The sequence below is a fragment of the Stegostoma tigrinum genome, chromosome 18 (assembly GCF_030684315.1).
Source record: "Stegostoma tigrinum isolate sSteTig4 chromosome 18, sSteTig4.hap1, whole genome shotgun sequence".
NCBI classification, from domain to species: Eukaryota; Metazoa; Chordata; class Chondrichthyes; order Orectolobiformes; family Stegostomatidae; genus Stegostoma; species Stegostoma tigrinum.
Genome location: NC_081371.1, coordinates 30,962,468 through 30,974,403, shown reverse-complemented (window position 1 = coordinate 30,974,403; position 11,936 = coordinate 30,962,468). Strand labels below are relative to the sequence as shown.

General features: G+C 41.9%; 1 protein-coding gene across 10 annotated transcripts in view; it reads left to right on the top strand.

The window, feature by feature from the left end:
* Window positions 1-6,283: 6,283 nt before the first annotated feature.
* Window positions 6,284-11,936, top strand: part of immp2l (inner mitochondrial membrane peptidase subunit 2) — a 507,249-nt gene continuing 501,596 nt past the window's right edge. For all 10 annotated transcript variants that reach the window (XM_048548871.2, XM_048548870.2, XM_059652429.1 and 7 more), the window contains exon 1: window positions 6,284-6,392. The gene's annotated coding sequence lies outside the window, so the exon portion shown is untranslated. The remainder of the gene's footprint in view (window positions 6,393-11,936) is intronic.

Below are 11,936 nucleotides of genomic sequence, written 5' to 3'. Positions count from 1 at the left end.
GGTCTTAACAATGTGACAGTCCCAGCCTATATTTAGAAAGTTCAAATTCCCTGTCATAACCACAGTATTATTCTCAACGATAACTGAGACCTCCTTACAAATTTGTTTCTCAATTTCCTGCTGACCGTTTGGCGGTCTACAGTATAATCCAATAATGTGATCATCCCTTTCTTATTTCTCAGCTCCACCCAAATAACTTGCCTGGACATATTTCCAGGAATATCCTGCCTGAATATGGCCATAATGCAATCCCTAATCAAAAACACCATTGCCCTTCCTCCCTTGACCCCTTTTGATAGCATTTATACCATGGAACATTAAGCTGCCCATTCTGTCCATTCCTGAGCCACATCTCTGTACTTGTTATAATACCCCCATGTTCCCAGCTGTGCTTTGAGTTCATCTTCCTTACAGTGAGGAAAGAGATCAGTCTGAGACTGGAGCAGTTGGGAAAAGCAGTGAGTCAAACAGTCAGAAACAAAGCAGAGAACAGGATAGGACTGATAAATTTAATTACATTTATTTCAAGGCAAGAGGCCCAAAAAAGCCCACGCTTGAGCTTTTGCTTGTTCCAGTCGCTGTTTCCACCCCCCCGGCTTTCTGGTTCTGGCTTCCGGCTCCTGATCAAGATAAAGCTTGAAAATAGCAGTTGTTTTGACTATGCCAACTTCCCCCAGAATCCATCTCAGTTGCTTCGCGTTCGTGTCCTCTGTTAGTTGCTCCTCCTCCTGTTGAGTGCCACATCCTCTGCATTTCCCTTCACAGTTGTGGAGACTGTGCCAACTTTCCCAACAAAATCCCCCTGGGTTGCTTCTCACTGGCACCCTCACCTGATCTCACTTTTAGGATTCAGCTTATTTGTGCATTTTTGAAACCAAACTGTCATGAAGTCAGTACGTGAGAGGCCCTTCTTAACCCAAACTAGCATCAGTGAGCAGGTGGCTTGATAACATCTTCTACCCCTTTACCGATGATCAAATGGATTGGGCATGTTATTTGGCCATTGGATTTGTCATGCTTGTGTTCAAAACATACCTGGCAGTTTTCCACTTTGTTGGATAGGTACCAGTGTTGTAGCTGTACTGGGACAGCTTGGTTAGGGGTGTGACAAATTTTGAGGCACATGCCCTGAATAACATTCCGGCAATGGTATTGAAGGCAACAGCCTTTGCAGTGTCCTGCACCTCCAGCCAGTTCTTGAAACCATGTGGAGTGAATTAAACTGGCTGAAGTTTGACATCTGTGACAGGGGAGGTGATGGTTTAGTGGTATTATCACTGGACTGTTAATCCAGAGACCTAGATGATGTTCTGGGGTCCCAGGTTCAAATCCTACCATGCCAGATAGTGGAATTTGAATTACATAAAATATGTGGAATTAAGGATCTAATGACTCTGAATCCGTCATTAATTGTCGGGGGATAAAAATACCCACATGGTTCACCTATATCCTTTAGGGAAGGAAACTCATCCGTATCTGGTCTGGATTACATGTGACTCCAAACCCACACCAATGTGGTTGAGTCTTAACTGCCATAGGATGGACAATAAATGCTGCCTGGTCACAGACGCCCTAATCTTGTGAATGAATAATAATGCACTGGAGGAGGCCAGGATAGATCATACACTTAGTTCTGGCTGAAGATTGCTGCAAATGCTGCGACCTTACCTTTCGCATTAGTGTTCTGGGATACTTGTGGTGCCTCCTCCTCCAGTAAGTTGTTTAGTTGCCCACCACAAATCACAACTGGATGTAGCAGAGCTTATATCAGATCTGTTGGATTTGGAATCGCTTAGCTTTATCAATCGGCTTATGCTATTTGACATGCAAGTCACCATATTCTGTAGCTTCATCAGTTTAACACCTCATCTTCAGTTATGCCTGGTGCTGGTGTTGCTGCTCCTGGTGTATCCTCCAGCATGTTTCATTGAACCAAGTTGATCCCCTTGCTTGATGATAATAGTACAGTACAGGATATACTAGGCCATGAGGTTGCAAATTGTGTTTGACTACAATTCTGCTCCTACAGTACTTCTTGGATGCACAGTCTTGAGTTGCTATATCTGTTTGAAATCTGTCATATTTAACATAGTGTTAGTGCTATACAACATGATATAAGGTATTCTCAAAATGAAGGTAGGACTTTGTTTCCACAATGACTGTGCAGTGGTCACTGTTACTGTCATGGACAGATGTGTCTCTAACAGGTGAGGATGACGTCAAGTATTGTTTCCTTCCTGTCATTTCCCTCACCACCTGCTGCAGATCCATTTAGGACTCGACCAGGTCAATCAGTAGTGTGGCTTCCAAGCCACTCTTGGTGGTGGACATTGAAATCTCCCACCCACAGTACAGTCTACACCCTTCCTCCAAGTAGTATTCAACATGGAGGAGCACTGATTCATCAGACGACAGAGGACAATATGTGGTAAGCTTTACCCATGTTTGACCAGGTGCCATGAGACTGGATGATGTCCTATCAGTGTTGAGAACTCCCAACACAGCTCCTTCATGACTGTAGACCACTATGCTGCCACCTGTCCTGGACCTGTTCTATCACTGGGACAATGGTGATGATGATGTCCAGGACATTGTCAAATTCACATTTGACAATGTCAGGCTATATTGCTTGACTAGTTGTTCGACAGCTGGCTCAATTTTGGCACTAGCCTCCCAGATGTTTATAAGGAGGCCTTGGCAGGGTCAACAGGTTTGTCAATGTCATTCCTGGTGCCTTATTCGGTATCAGGTGAACTGTCCAGTTTCAATTTTGTTGAGACTTTCTCATGATTATTACAACCGAGTAGCTTTCTATGTCATTTCAGAGGGCAATTAAGAGTTAAACACACTGGTAGTGGGTCTGGGTCAGGTTTAGGATGACAGATTCTCTTCCCTAAAGAGCATAGTGAACAACTGGATTTTTCTGACAGTGGTCATCAATAGTCTCTTAAATTCAATTTGTGCTGACTTTAAATTCCACCATCTGACAAGATAGGAGTCAAAATTGGACATTACCTGCATCTCTGGAATAATTGTTTGACAATAATATCACTAGCTTTAATCCTCCATTAAAACGTGAGCCCTGGTCACTTTTGGAGTTTTATTCAATAATAGTCAAGAATCTAATGGGGTTGGGGGATCTAGTCAATGATTTAATTTGAGTCAGGATTGTTATTTGCACGTGCTTCAAGCAAATTATCATTTCAGAAACCCGTAAGAGGAGCAGTCCTTAGTGGGGTCAAAGGGGCTACAGGCAGTCAGGGGTGACATCAGTCTGTCAAAGGGCTCATCCAATCACATGACACAGGGCTGACCACCATCAGTAGGCACGTGGTCCTACCCGTATCTCGAGATCGCTGTCCTTGCAATTGAGGGATTGGGCCACATTCAGTCCTGCTGGTCAAGTGCACCTCTTCAGGGAGTACAGGTAGGTCAGTTGGCACACTGTGAGGCACATGAATCTGGGGTTGGGCTGTGCTCATCCTGGGCTATCCTGTCAAGTTAGTCCAGAAGCTTTGCTCAATAATGATTGAAGAGCTGAGGGTGGGGCAACTACAAATTCATTTAATTATAAATAGGATTGATTTAGGCATGACAGATCCGACAGTAAGAACATGTCCGATGGGCATGAAGTGATTGACAAATGCAGAAGCACTGAAGGTACAATTGAGGAGGTAGAACATTTTCATAACGGGAAAGATGAGGCTTTGCATCCTGCTGATGTACATTTCAGGTTGAAAGGACAAAAACATTATGGAGAGAATGTAGAATGTAAATGCTGTGGAGGACATTACTTTGCAGAAAAGGGACACATCCAGAATGGGGAAGGCAGAGTTCTCTGTAATATATACTGTAATAAAATGTACAATATACAGCAAGCAGATACCGGCGAGAGATTTTGACAAATCACTCCACACCATATATTAAGTTGGTTCAGAGTGATCGATGGAACTTTCATGCACCATTAGATGTGATTCTGCTATTGAAAATTATTTATTAAATAATCAGGACCATGCTAAAAGTTTTACTAGAAACCAATTTAAGATCCTCACCTTGGCCATCACTGTGATACATTTAAGCACACTAGGAGCTACTTACATAAATATTCAGGACCCTTTAATGTGTAGGCAAAAGGAATTTGTACATACATTGTATGCTTTCCAAAGAAAAAGATCTTGGAGACATCCAACCACTCATTGCAGTGCTTTGACCAATAAGAAGGTGCTTGCTTGCTTGCTCAGAGAGTAAAGATTGACAGTTAACTGTTTTACTGCACCTCCAAGCCAATAATACCACAACCAATCAGCACCCTCATCTCATAATGTAAATAAACGTGTCTTTTTCCCCCCCCAGTCTATTTCTTGAATGCTAGTTCTGATGAATGCAAAATGTAAACTTTTAGTCTTATTATGTAGCAATGCTTAGAATACCTGAAAACACAGTTCTGTCACTACAGCATTCGAGAAATTATGATGAATGACGATGGCCCTCAGTTCACAAGTGAAGGAATCAGGTGCATCATAACATATTGGGAAATTCAACGCTATACATCACCTCCAGTGAAAGCAGTGAAGAATCACCAAATGAATCTCAAAGTCATAGAACAAATCCAGCACAAGTCAAATCTTGATTGGAGGAATGCACCCCCTTGAAGGCATGGAAATTTGGATGTAAGTTTGCTCGCTGAGCTGGAAGGTTCGTTTTCAGACGTTTTGTCACCATTCTAGGTAACATCATCAGTGAGCCTCCGGTGAAGTGCTGGTGTTATGTCCCACTTTCTGTTTATCTGTTTAGGTTTCCTTGGGTTGGTGATGTTTTTGTTGAACATCACCAAACCAAGGAGGCTCACTGATGATGTTACCTAGAATGGCGACGAAATGTCTGAAAACGAACCTTCCAGCTCAGCGAGTAAACTTACATCCAGAACTTCAACCTGAGCTACAAATCTTCTCAAAACTCGCTAGCATGGAAACTTATTCAGTTCAAAGATTTAATATCACACCACATCCAAACTACTCTTTGAATAGCAAAAAGCTACTGAAACCTTAAGCAATAACAGGCATGAGTAGCAAAAGCAATATGAAATTGCAGAAAGTCAACCAGTTAAGGTTGAACACTAACTGACAGATCAAGTGGTAACTGAACCTATATGAAGTAAGTCATCTTGATCATGTTTGATGGAAGTGAATGACCGCAAGAATTGTCACAACTATGGGCACACATACATAGACAACTGGAGAAAGAGGAAGATGTTAACTCACCATCTGCACAGCCCTAGAAGTCTGCACCTCCCCAACTATCAGTCTCAGAGGTCCACACCTCCTCAACAACAGAAATATCACAGATTGTGGCAACAGTAAATTAAGATTAAAATGCTAGGTGAAAGAATGTTACTAAGATGAATAGGCAACATGGCGTGTATGCCATTAAGGGACCAGCACAATTTTAAAACTACATATACATGCGTCTTCAGACAGAGATGAGAACCGCTAATCCATGAGCTTGTATAGCAGGTAATTTGGGTAATTCACAATGTAAATGATAACACATGCAAATATTTTTGAGTGAAAAGAGGATATGGATTTTGGGAATAGAAATGCTAACATGACTTCTGGCTTGCCATAGTCAAGTGTCATCTACCATACAACAGTCTCTGCAGACATTCATCTCACAGCAAATTCCATAATTAACCTGAGTCTTATCCCTGGAGCAGCTAACAACTTCCACTAGCAGTTTCAGAGATAATGGGAACTGCAGATGCTGGAGAATCCAAGATAACAAAGTGTGGAGCTGGATGAACACAGCAGGCCTAGCAGCATCTCAGGGGCACAAAAGCTGACGTTTCGGGCCTAGACCCTTCATCCCCCTCTCTGATGAAGGGTCTAGGCCCGAAACGTCAGCTTTTGTGCTCCTGAGATGCTGCTAGGCCTGCTGTGTTCATCCAGCTCCACACTTTATTATCCACTAGCAGTTTGTTCATTTAGGATTATTCCCTGTCCCAGTCATGACTTTTTCACAATCTGGACTAAGCAGTCCAACTCCAGGACGTGAGAGAAAGCAAATTCTGGCAATCTGAAATAAAATCATATGAATATGTAAACATTCAGCAGGGTCCAGCATCATTTATGGTGCGTGAAGGTTTCGGATGTGTGACCTTTCACCAGAGCTGGGTCTGAGAGAAGGGGCTGCGGGGCCTGGGAACGGGAGGGCGGCGGAAGGCCCGGTCTCTCCGGGTCGGCGGTTCCGAGAATGGGGGTTGGGGGGGTTTGCCGGTGCCGGTTAGTGGGGAGAAGCGCAAGCCCAGTCCGGCCCGGCCCGGAGGAAGTGACGGCACCGTGCGGTACACGGGGTTTCCCGGGGGCGTGTGTCGGACTCGGGACTCGGTGAAAACGGTAACTGGCGGCTCAGGAAAAGATGGCTTTAGGGGTTGTCTCTGGGTCGGGGGGTGGTGTGGGGATGGGGATGGTTGGTGACACTAGAGCCTCTCTCACAGGGACTGGGTTCCCGGAGGCTCAGCTCGGGCCGAGGAGTGAGGAGCAGCCACTGGGTCCTGACACTGACTTCAGCATGGGGTAGGGGGATGGACAGAGAGAGAGAGAGAGCCGGAAAAAACTCATCAAACTCCAAACATTACTGTTTCACTCTCTTGTACATCCTGCTGCGTTTCTCCAACAATTTCACATTTGCAACATCCGCAGCGTTTTTGTTTTTATGTTTTTCGGAACCTGGCTTTTCCCCGCAATACCCCCCTCCCGCCCCCATTACTCCTGTTCCCTAACCTTCCCTCCCTCACCCCCTGTAGAGTCATACAGCAGGGAAACAGACCCTTCGGCCCCACTAGTCCCACCTACCTGCGTTTGGTCCATGTCCCTTTAACCCTTTCCTATTCATGTACTTATCTGAGCGTCGTAACCCACATCCACGGAAGGGCTTCCTCTGGAAGTTCATTCCACACAATTGCCGCTCACTGCATGAAAAACAGTTGCCCTTCGTGTCTTTTCTAAATCCTTCTCCACTCACCTTAAAAATATGCCCCATTGTCTTGAAATCCCCCACTATAGAGAAAATGCACTTGCCATTAATCTCATCTGTATCCCGTCATGATTTTGTACACCTGTATATGGTAACCATTAAACCTATGCTCCAGTGGAAAAAAAAGTCCCAGCCTATTCAGCCAATTTTTATAACACAAACACTCTATTCCCATTCCCATCCCGATCCCTGTCATCCTGGTAAATTTATTCTGATTCTTCTCCAGTTTAATAATACCCTTCCTATAACAGGTTGGACCAGAAATGGACACAGTACTCCTGAATAGACCCTACCAACATCTTGTACAACCTCAACGTAATGTACAACTCCCAATACTCACACGTCTGACCAAGAAGGCAAGCATGCTAAACATAAGAACAAGGAGCAGGTGTAGGCCATCTGGCCCTTCCCCTGCCCCACCATTTAATAAGATCATGGCTGATCTTTTTAAGACTCCACTCCACTTACCTGCCCACTCACCATAACCCTTAATTCCTTTACTCTTTGAAAATTTATCTAGCTTTGCCTCAAAAACATTCAGCGAGGTAGCTTCAACCGCTTCACTGGGCAGGGAATTCCACAGATTCATAACCTTTTAGGTGAAACTCTCAAATGTTTTAACCACCCTATCTATACATGACACAAATTTCAAAGAAATATGTACCTGAACCCCTTGGTCTCTCTCTTTGCCAACACTTCCCAAGGTCCTACTTTTAATTGTGTAAGTCCTGCCCTTGTTTATTTTACCAAAATGCAATACCTCGCCTTTATCCAAATTAAACTCTATCTACCACTCTTCAGCCCAATGATCACGATCTCGTTGTCATTCTCCTCCCCATCCCCTCTCGGTCCTCTCCCTTTATCCCCAACTCACAAGTTGTCTCCCTCACACCCCCCCTCCTCATCCTCTTCCCGACTTCTTGCTGTGTTCTCTCAGGCCTGCTCTCTGCTATCACTTTGTGTCATCTTCCCCCTCGTACTGTCTCCTGCTGTTGTCTTCCCCTTTCCCATGTCAACACTTCAACTCCCTCTGCCCATCCTGTTTCTTTTTTCTTCCGCCTACACACACAACCCCCCCCAGCGTGACAGCGTGCTTCAGCAACGTCTGTGGGCTTTTATTAATTAAGGATCAGTTGAAAAATTGGGAGCAATAGTGTATATGACATTATTTTCTGTTGATTAAATTATATTTGTGCTAAACTCTATCCAAACTTTCAGTCTTTTATTTTCCTTGTAGTCTCAGCATCAACACTTGTAGAAAAGCTAGGTTCCAGAAAATATGGTAATAGCATATACAAAAATAAAAATTTTAAAAACAACCTCATTCTAAATAGATGGTACAGTTACAGATGGATTGCAGTGTTCTGATTGCTAAAACTGGGTGGATGGCATAACTTGACAATGTATATCTTTTATGTAATTGTCCTCTTAAAGGATTTTGCTGGTAGATAAAGATCATGATGCTATATTGTACATTGCAAAGTTGTAATTTCGGTTGGAATTTAGTGCATTGTTGGCATTGTCTGCTTTCCATTTTTCCACTGCCAGATTGTCACCATTGGTTGGCTCTGGCAATGTGGTGCAGCTAAAAGATGAGTAGTGAATGCTGTGTCCTCTTATTTTTGTTTTACTCAAAATTTACTTGACATTTAAGTGGTAACCCTGCATAAAAATGATACAACAGTCAACCTTGGTTAAGTTTCCTCAATTCCCAACAATAAACTTTCCCCTAATAATTTGCTATGTCTAAATAATTACATTCTCTGTACAGTAAATGCCCCAAGGTGGTTTGTAGAGAAATAAGGAGAAACATGAATGTTGAGCCAAATAAAATTAGGAAGGGTGGGCAAAAGTTCACTCAGGGGCTGGTGCTATTCATTATTTTAAAGGAGGGAATACAGGGCTTAGGGCTGACGTAGCTGAAGGCACGTTTCACAATTACTATTTAAAAGGGTGATGCACAATTAACTGGAATTTGAACATGGACCTTGAGATGATCTAGAGGGTGTGAACAGTTGTAGTGCAGAAAGATTTGAAATGAAAGACTAGGTCATGGAATGATGTCAACAAAATTAGAATTTTAAAATTCAGGGTTTTGGGAACTGAGAGTCAGTATAGATTTGCATAGTTTGGGGTGAATAGAGAATGGCACTCAGTATGGTTAGGATATGCGCAGTACAGATTTGGATAACTGAAGTACATTGAGGTGGGGATTGGAAGGCCACCAAGATTTTTCTGGTCAGGATAAAAATGGAGTGAAATAGCAAGCCATGTTATGGAGTTAGAAGTTATAACAGCTCTTTGTGATAGACAGGGAGAGGGGTCAAAACCTCAGTTTTAACTGGAATAAAATATGCAATTCATAAAATCGGCCTTAATTCACCAGTGACAGATTTTTGCTTATCTTGCAATCTTTAGGAATTCAAGCTTAATTTTCTGGGTGTTCCTGTAAATAATAAAGGAAAAGAAAACAGCTGCATTAACAAATGTGTAATTTCTTTTCATTTTCCTGTAAACTTTATTGTTCATGAGGAAAGAAGACTGACAAAGGAGGGTAGTTTGAAACACAAACTTCCTAGAGGAAACCTCCAGGAATATTTCTACGCTTTATCTACTGATATTTTCCATGTGGACACAGTTGCATCGTGTATGTACATCTCTGGAGAACAAGTTTAGGAAAGACCAATCTCATTCCAACTACTAATTTGACATTTGGATTTGGAGTCAAATCTAAAAAATGATTAAACTGAAAATTGTGCTGCCCAACAAACTGCGGTACCTTCTGAGGAAGTGCCACTCGACCCAAATTGTTAACTCTGATTTCTTTCCACAGATGCTGCCAGACCTGCTGAGCTTTTCCAGCAATTTCTGTTTTTTGTTTCTACGATACCTTATTTAAAGGTATTTTCATTAAATATTTCACTTCCAAGCATGTTCCATCAAAATTTGTTTTTTTTTCATATTTTTAACAAGGAGAGCTTTAGAGACAAAAGCAAAATGCTGCAGGTACTGATTTTAAACTAAAAACAGAAGGTGCTGGAGAAACTTGGTTCTGGCGGCATCTGTGGGGAGAGAAACATAGTGTTTTGAGGTTAAGATGACTTCTTCAGAACATGGAACTTAAGAACCAATGAGTGTAGAGGTAACAAGCTTATATAAGAGATTCAGCAGGAGAAAGGCTGCAGTGGGGCTCCTAGTGAATGTTGTAGTGACAGATAGTATATGTGATAAAACATCACTCAGGATTGAATGCAACAGAAAGGTGCAAGCAATCTAATTAAGGCTAAACAGTGGGGAATGGGATCAGAGGCAAAAAGAAGGTTGTTTTTTTTGACAGGAGCTGAAGAATATAGATTTGCTATTTCTCAGTATTGAGTTCTGGTCATTTAAGATTCATCCACCACTTCGTGGGGGTTGGTTAACTCAGTTGTCTGGATGGCTGGTTTGTGATGCAGAGTGACACCAACAGCACAGGTTCAATTTTTACACTGCCTGAGCTCACCATGAAGGTCCCTCTTCCCTTGCCTAAGGCAATCAGGTTAAACCAACACCAGTCATCTCTCTACCTAATGAGAGAGCAGCCTGTGGTCCTCTGGGACTATGGTGACTTTTACTTTGCATTGAAGTAATCTAGTAGTATTGAAGTTTGATAAATTGCAGAGGTAATGACCTTGGAGATGGAATAAGTTTGTTGATTACCTTAAGATACATAGAGGAATAATGGTAGGCTAGGACAATCCTATGGATCCGGACTACAGAAGATTAGCATAGAAGTCTGATGGCTGATCATCAGTTGTGCTGAATGCTGCAGAAAGAATATGAAAGAAAGGTGCACAAATGATATGACTTGCCTCAGGCTGTTTCCATATTGAGAGTTTGGAAGGGTGGATGTGAACATGAATTTTAGAGATAAATTAAAGTGCATTTTGCTGAGATCCACTAACTCAGCAGAATAGCATTTACTTACTAAGCTACTGGGCAAATTCATGATGTCTGCTTTGATTACATAAAAATGTTAGTATTTTAAATATAAGCATGTCAAGGTAAATTCAATGATACTCACTGGTGTCAACTCACAGATTGATGGTAATCTTGCCTCTATTTTGTGAAATGTGGGTTCAAGGCAAGTGGCAGGAATTAAATGCAAAATCTAGGCTGATGTTTCAGCGTATCTGATGTAGTGCTGCACTTTTGGAAGTCTTTTAGATTTCATTTTAAATCTTCCTGAGTTTGTGGATATAAATAATTCCATTACACTCTTTGAAAAACAACAGGAGAATTTGCCCAATGCCCTGAACAGCATTTGACAACTCTTAAATAAATGAGTTTGTTATCTATTGCTGTGGGATCTGTCCACAAACAGTATATGTACTAACAATCACTACACTCCAATCAACTGTGAGGGTTTACAGAACAGCTTGAGAATGTGACTGGTGCTAAGTAATTGCAACTACATTTCAGTTGAGACAGATTCATTCTTTTCTAGTTTATTTGGGGTTTTCCACACAGATCACCTATTTTGTACCGCAATCTGAGAAAGAAACCATATGTCTGGTAGGAAATAGTATGAGATTACTGTGTTATTCAGTAAATCCACCAACATTAATACTTCTGGTGGAATTATAGATATGAATAACTGTGACAAATCTAAAAATAGTCAGCATTTCATACACAGATCATATTACCAAAATTATAATTATGGAAGTGGCAGGCACAGCAGTATCTTTTGAAGTGTCAGTTTTTCTTAAGTAGATTGAGTTCATGTTTAAATATACAGTAGAAAAATCAATTTCTGGAGTCACAGATGCCCAGGGTCTGGGAGATAAAAATAAAGCCTATACAGCTGGGCCATACATTAGATACTATAACCTGCTTGGGTGGGAATTTACATTTGATATTCTGTC